We start from the raw sequence: 6,776 nt of genomic DNA, 5'->3' as shown, positions 1-6,776 counted from the left end.
CTGTCTCAATTTATTAGCCAATAGCTGTTAAACTATATAGGTAGGTACTTAGTTTACAAAGCGCATTATAAAGCACTTGTTTGTGTAGTCGATCTCATCGAAGCGGCTATTTCAAACTACCTACTTCAGACATTGATTGTCGATGTGTATTCATAGTGGGATGTAGCTATTTGCTTTTCGCGATTGATTGTGAATTCACACTTATTGTGTCTACGGTAGTTTCGACTTTCGGGGAAAAGGAAACCTGTTTTCTGTGTAACGTAATTTATAAAAGAATCCGTGATAACGAGCTGGCTCTATTAGTTATCAATGTGTGTCTCTGCCGTCCAAACAATATAGTTATCCACTTTTTGCTTTATTCGGTCTACTTAGCGATATATTGTTTTCGGTTCCCTAACAAAAACTAAGCCTACGCCTGTCACTTCGGGCATATGCGAAGCCATTTTAGTTCATGGAATTGGTACATTTTGGTTTGCATCAAATGGGGTAGTTCTGATTTTTTTATATGTTGCATGTAATGAGGTGGTAATGACAAATATAATTTTTCCACCTCGAAATCCTTCCGGAACATAGTAAAATTCATGAGAAACCATTAAATTTTTGATCAGTAAAAAATAGCAAAAACTGAAAATTTTTTGCTATTTTTTACCACCAAGGACCTGCTAATGGTAGAAGTCACTAAAAATTACTTTAAAGTAGACTAAATTTACAACAAAATGGGAATAGTTGGGTCTCGATAAACTGAATAGTTTCAAAGGTGCAGCATTTTTGCAATATCTCAAAAAAAAATCACTACGTCGTATGTAGAAGACACGGAAATGGCTGTGGTTAATATCAGCTGCCGGGCTAGCACGGCCACCAGTAGAAATGCGAAAGCATAGACAACCTGTGGCGATAAACTTAAGGTGAAGTTCCGATCTTTTTTCGTTTCGAAAAATTCAATTAAAATGCCACTTTATGATCTGTCATAAAGTGGCATTTTAATTGAATTTAAGACTATAGTCCTAAAAATTCAAATAATATCCTACTCTATGACATATATTATAGTCTGTCAAAAAGTGGCATTTTACTTAATTGAATTTTTGTCGGTCGCGATTAGCCGCGGTAAAGATCGGAACTTCACCTTAAGTTTATCTCCACTGTTTGTCTATACTTTCGCATTTCTACTGGTGGCCGTGCTAGCTTGGCTGTTGCACCTTCAGCATGTGGATGAATCTAACCTTGACCCTGTCATTCAATAGGAACTTATCCTGAGCAACTGGAGCAGTTGTCTCGTCAAAGATAACTTTGCTCCAAGTCTACGAAGACGTTCAGACCTTTTGATGTTTTTTTCTGAGGCGTCATATGGATACCCGTCGAAAACCACGATTATATAGGAGCTGTAGTGACTTTTCAAGTATTGGACATACCTGGCACCAATTTCTCCAAAAGACACATTCCGAGGCCACATAACTTTGTGCAGCAGATGTCCACTGTAATAAAACTCCTGTGATGATCTCAACTTCAACCGCCACATGCAAAGTTAACCCTCAAGTAACATCGTGATTTTTGTTACATAACATCGTGGGGTAAAATTTTACCCCACATAAAAACTTCAAAAAATGATATATAATGGTTATAAAAACTACTATATTTATGATCAATTTACATTCGACTAGCACATTATAAATCTTTAAGTCAAAGCGCACGGAGTACGCGGCCAAGTTCCAGCAGGCCGCGCGCATGCCGTGCACTATTTACACGATTACACGAACCGTTTCGACGCACTTTTGACCCTACAGGGTAGCTCAGTGCCTATTGCGAGTGCAAAGATAAAATTATACCTACGTAATTATGTGCTAGTACTTAAGCAGTATACCAAATTTAATAGATATAGCTTCGGTAGATCCTGAAATATCTCCCTGTGAAAATAGCTAATTTTGGCACTCACTCACTGACCGGTAATCAAAACCTCTAGGCCACTTCCAATGGGGATTGTCCATTTTTTTTTAATTTTGCTCATTACAAAAACATTTCGAGGAATAAGGTCAGTGATCGTTTTTCTGTATAAAAACGAAAAAAAATATGTTTAACCTTTGTTTGACCTTCAATGGCGTTAAATTAGCAATAAATTCGACCAACATTACGTTTCGAACTTTTGGTAAGCTTCTCGTATCAGCTTTCACATAATGAGAACTTGCATTTGACGAAGCAGCCATTATAAATAAGATTGAAAGGAAAAAACATACTGCAGAGGTCAATTATTATTGACCGCCGATGATGACGTCAGAGTGAAACTTTAAAAATTTATTGAGAAAAAACTAGCCAATGAATTTCAAAATTATTTAATTTATATTCTTGTTAACGAAAAAAAATATAAAAAGTACATGTGCTTTTTTTTTGACAATGCCCATTGTCCTAGCTTTATGAAATTTGGCACACAGGTCGTGTGTTATAAGTAGATTAACAAAAAATTGAGAAATTTAAGAAATCGGTCAAGCGTGAGTCGGTTCACCAACAAACCTTAGAGGCCACTTCGGATTGTCCTAGGGTTATGAAATTTGGCACGCAGGTCATGTGTTATAAGTAGATTAAAAAAAATTGAGAAATTTGAGAAATCTGTCAAGCGTGAGTCGGTTCATCTACAAACTTTAGATACCACTTCCAATTTTCCTAAAGTAATGAAATTTGACACTCAGGTCGTGTGTTATAATAATATGTAGATTAATAAAAAAATTAAGAAGAAATCGGTCAAGCGCGAGTCAGCTCCTCTACGAACCATAGGTAAAAACCAGTGATACAATGAGAATTCTATGAAGAGGGTGAGAGGATTGGTTTAAAATATTGTCATCATGTATAATGCATACCGTATAGGCTTTAGCTTATTAATCCTTCGATCGCAGATTCTTGGAAATCTATTGTTTACGCGGTCGAATTCGACTGCTTGGCAGTTGATATAGGTTAAATAATACTGTTTACTTGAAAATTTCGCTTCTATTGATAGTTTAACAAATACAACTAGCACCATATATCGAAGATATTGTTTAAGTCGGGTGTGGCACAAAAAGAAAAAAAATAGGTATAATTTCTTGAAAAAAGTATTGAAATCCCACCAAAAACATACCTGTTAAAATGGGGCCAAGTTCCTATCGGCAAATTTTTGGTCTAAAAAAAGAGTTGAAATCCAATCCAATGCCAAGTTTAGATGCACTTTATCGATCGTTATCATTTTCATCAACAGCCTGATCCATAATACTTCTAAATTTGAACTTGGCAGGTTTTCATGCTATACGTAACTCTTGAATAATTCATAATTGTATAATTAGATCATAATATAATTAAATTAACCTGCCACGTTTTTTTCTACACATTAGAAACATTCAATCCTATGTAATTCTTCCTGTGTAATTTTTCATACTTTTATCACTTTCCAGCCGTGTTTCAGTGTCAGTTTAATGATTTCTGCGTTCCTACGGCGCGTCTTCTAAACAATGATGAAAAACTCAAAGCAGATATGTTACTACCGCGCGTGTTGTGAAGCTTCAAATACGGCCCAATTGGGCCGTCTGTTGTTTAGTCGACATCGAGCGCAGTCACGAACGTGCCGCGTCTTGTCTTACCTAAATAAATTGAAAATGACGTCGTGCGTGTTTCGAAAATGTACCAAATTATGACTCAAAAGAAAACAAAACACATGGAATCTCTTACCACATGTCTTGATTGTAATAAATACCTCGATTATTTACATTTTCAATTATTTTTTCGAACAATCTGGAAAAAATCGAATTTCCGTCATAGCTCAGGCGAAGAAAGAGACAGCGATACGATTCGACGTTTAAAAATAGAACTGTCTCTTTCATGTAAATGGTTTTTCGTATCTTTTGTTTCACTTATCTGTCAAATTTGTCAGTGTTTGCAATTTTGAATTTGAAAATTGTTCGGAAGAGATTTGAGCCGGAAAGTAGTATGGACGTAACAGATCTGTATAAGTAGAATATCATTGCTTCTAAATAACACTAAAATTGGCCATGGAATCCCATAAATCTTGTTTTTCTTCAAAAACTTCGTCTTCCAGAATGTTGTCAACTAATTTGTTAGATAAAAAAATACTCTTAAGGCCTTAGTTATATAAAAATAGACAAAACGAATTTTTAGGATAGTAAAAAAACTACATACGTTTTGAACTTGAAAAATGAATTTCCAGGCCGGGCAAGTATTGCCCTCCAGGATATCATGGCTGTATAGTGTATATCCGCGTGCGGGCGATGACATGCATGATACGAAAAGCGCTCTGACTTGTCCAACTATTACCACAGGTCGAAAAAGATCTTAAAGTGAAATCTGACTAATGGGCCCACTGAACGTTCGTGTTTTGGAAATAGCCACCCACCTCAATACACGTACGCTTTCAATTGAAACGTTTATTTATTTAACGAAATTAAGCGATTCAGATGGGTATGTTTAAAATTCCGACGTGCTTCGGGATGCGACCCACGCACGTGCCCAGTGCCCACCTCAATTTCCGATTTCAGCTCCGTGTAATTTTCAAACAAGTATTTTTTATCATTAATTTCATATAATGATGAAGTGCAAGTGAAAGTGAAGAACAATTACTATTATAATACTATTACTAGTAGTTTACTTGTATGTCGAACGATCTATTTAAAATTACAGTAATGTAATTTTAAATAGTTATGTGCGATATGTTACGTGTAACGTAAATTGCCGATTGCGTTAGCGCGGTATTAAACATCGTTAACCGCGTCAGTAACTACTAAATTTCCAGTTACTAAAATATCATTCAACGACTGTTTGAAAAATGGCAATGTTTTTCAAATAACATAAATTTATATGCGTATGAAAATTTAACAATTGTAAATCTTATATCTTTAAACGAGCAATTCTTGTATATTTTTTTATGAAATAAGATGGCAAACGAGCTAACGGGTCACCTGATGGAAAGCAACTTCCGTCGCCCATGGACACTCGCAGCATCAGAAGAGCTGCAGGTGCGTTGCCGGCCTTTTAAGAGGGAATAGGGTAATAGGGGAGGGTAGGGAAGGGAATAGGGGAGGGTAGGGAAGGAATAGGAGAGGGTAGGGAAGGGAAAAGGGTAGGGAATTGGGCCTCCGGTAAACTCACTCACTCGGCGAAATACAGCGCAAGCGCTGTTTCACGCCGGTTTTCTGTGAGCCCGTTGTATTTCTCCGGTCGCGCCGGCCAATTCGTGCCGAAGCATGGCTCTCCCACGAAATATAATTAGAATCTCGGAATCGGCTCCAACGATTTTCATGAAATTTAGTAAGTATATGTATAGGGGGTTTCGGGGGCAATAAATCGATCTGGCTAGGAATCATTTTTATAAAATTTCATTTTATTCGTGTTTTATCGTATACTGAGCAAAGCTCGGTCAAATAGATTATGCTAAATATTTTATGCTAAAATATAATTCAGTTAATAATAACTAATATTAACTGAATTAATATAAATTAAAAAAGTGGTGGTTTTTCAATTCAACCGTACATAAATATTATTTTCTTTTTTCGTACGTGGGATAAGCCTCAATTACTATTAATAAAAATATAATATTAACAATGTGCTAAGCTGTCCGCCATGAGCTCTTTGAATACGGAGGTGAAAACGTGAAGGTTGCATTGATTTTTGCCTCGTAAGTATATTTTACGAGCTTTTGCCCGCGGCTTCGCTCGCGTTAAGAAGTATTATTATATACAAACTTTCATCCCCTATTTTAACCCCTTGGGGTGGGCATTTATCAAAATCCTTTCTTTGCGGATGCCTTCATCATAACATCTACCTGCATACAAAATTTCAGCCCGATCCGTCCAGTGATTTGGGCTGTGCGTTAATTATAGATCACCATGTCAGTCAATCACCTTTGAGTTTTATAGATTAACTTTCTATGCGGACCGTCTTAGTGCCTGTTTCACCACTTCCTGTTAAAGTGCCGGATAGGCGAAAAATTCAAAAATACACCACACGTAATTTGCGGACGCCCCCTAAGTGGTGGATAACATATCCGGCACTTATCAGGAAGTGGTCTGTTATTTATAACTTCTACAACTCATTGGTGACTTGGATTAATAGATTGGTTATAGCAGCCCAACAAACAAGAATGTGGTTTCGCTTCACTGTACTTACAAATTACAACGCATAGGGTTTTTATGAATATACTGTGTTCTAATTATTATTATTTATTTTATTTTATTCAAATTCCTCTGTAGTTTCCAATGTACGACACTCAAACAAGCCTTGCACAGTTATTCGACGAGGAAATCTTTTTATTAGTCTTTTGGATATACGTGGGAGAGCCAAGCTGCGGCACGAATGGGCCGGCTTGACCGGAGAAATACCACGTTCTCACAGAAAACCGGCGTGAAACAGTGCTTGCGCTGTGTTTCGCCAAGTGAGTGAGTTTAGCGGAGGCCCAATCCCCTACGCTATTTTCTTCCCTACCCTCTCCTATTCCCTTCCCTTCCCATCCCTACCCTACTACCCTATTCCCTCTAAAAGGCCGGCAACGCACCTGCAGCTCTTCTGATGCTGCGAGTGTCCATGGGCGACGAAAGTTGCTTTCCATCAGGTGACCCGTTTGCTCGTTTGCCCCCTTATTTCATAAAAAAATCTTTTCATTAGGTTTATATTATAAGGGTGTTAATAAATAATTAATTAATTAATTAATATAATATTAGACCAACGTAGCGTTTTACGTAGTAAAGAGTAATCTACATAATATTAATACGTGAGCCAAAAACTTTGTATGATGTATCCCATTTTGA

This window comes from Aricia agestis, chromosome 1 (genome assembly GCF_905147365.1).
Source record: "Aricia agestis chromosome 1, ilAriAges1.1, whole genome shotgun sequence".
Lineage (NCBI taxonomy): Eukaryota > Metazoa > Arthropoda > Insecta > Lepidoptera > Lycaenidae > Aricia > Aricia agestis.
Note: the sequence above shows the minus strand (reverse complement) of the source record.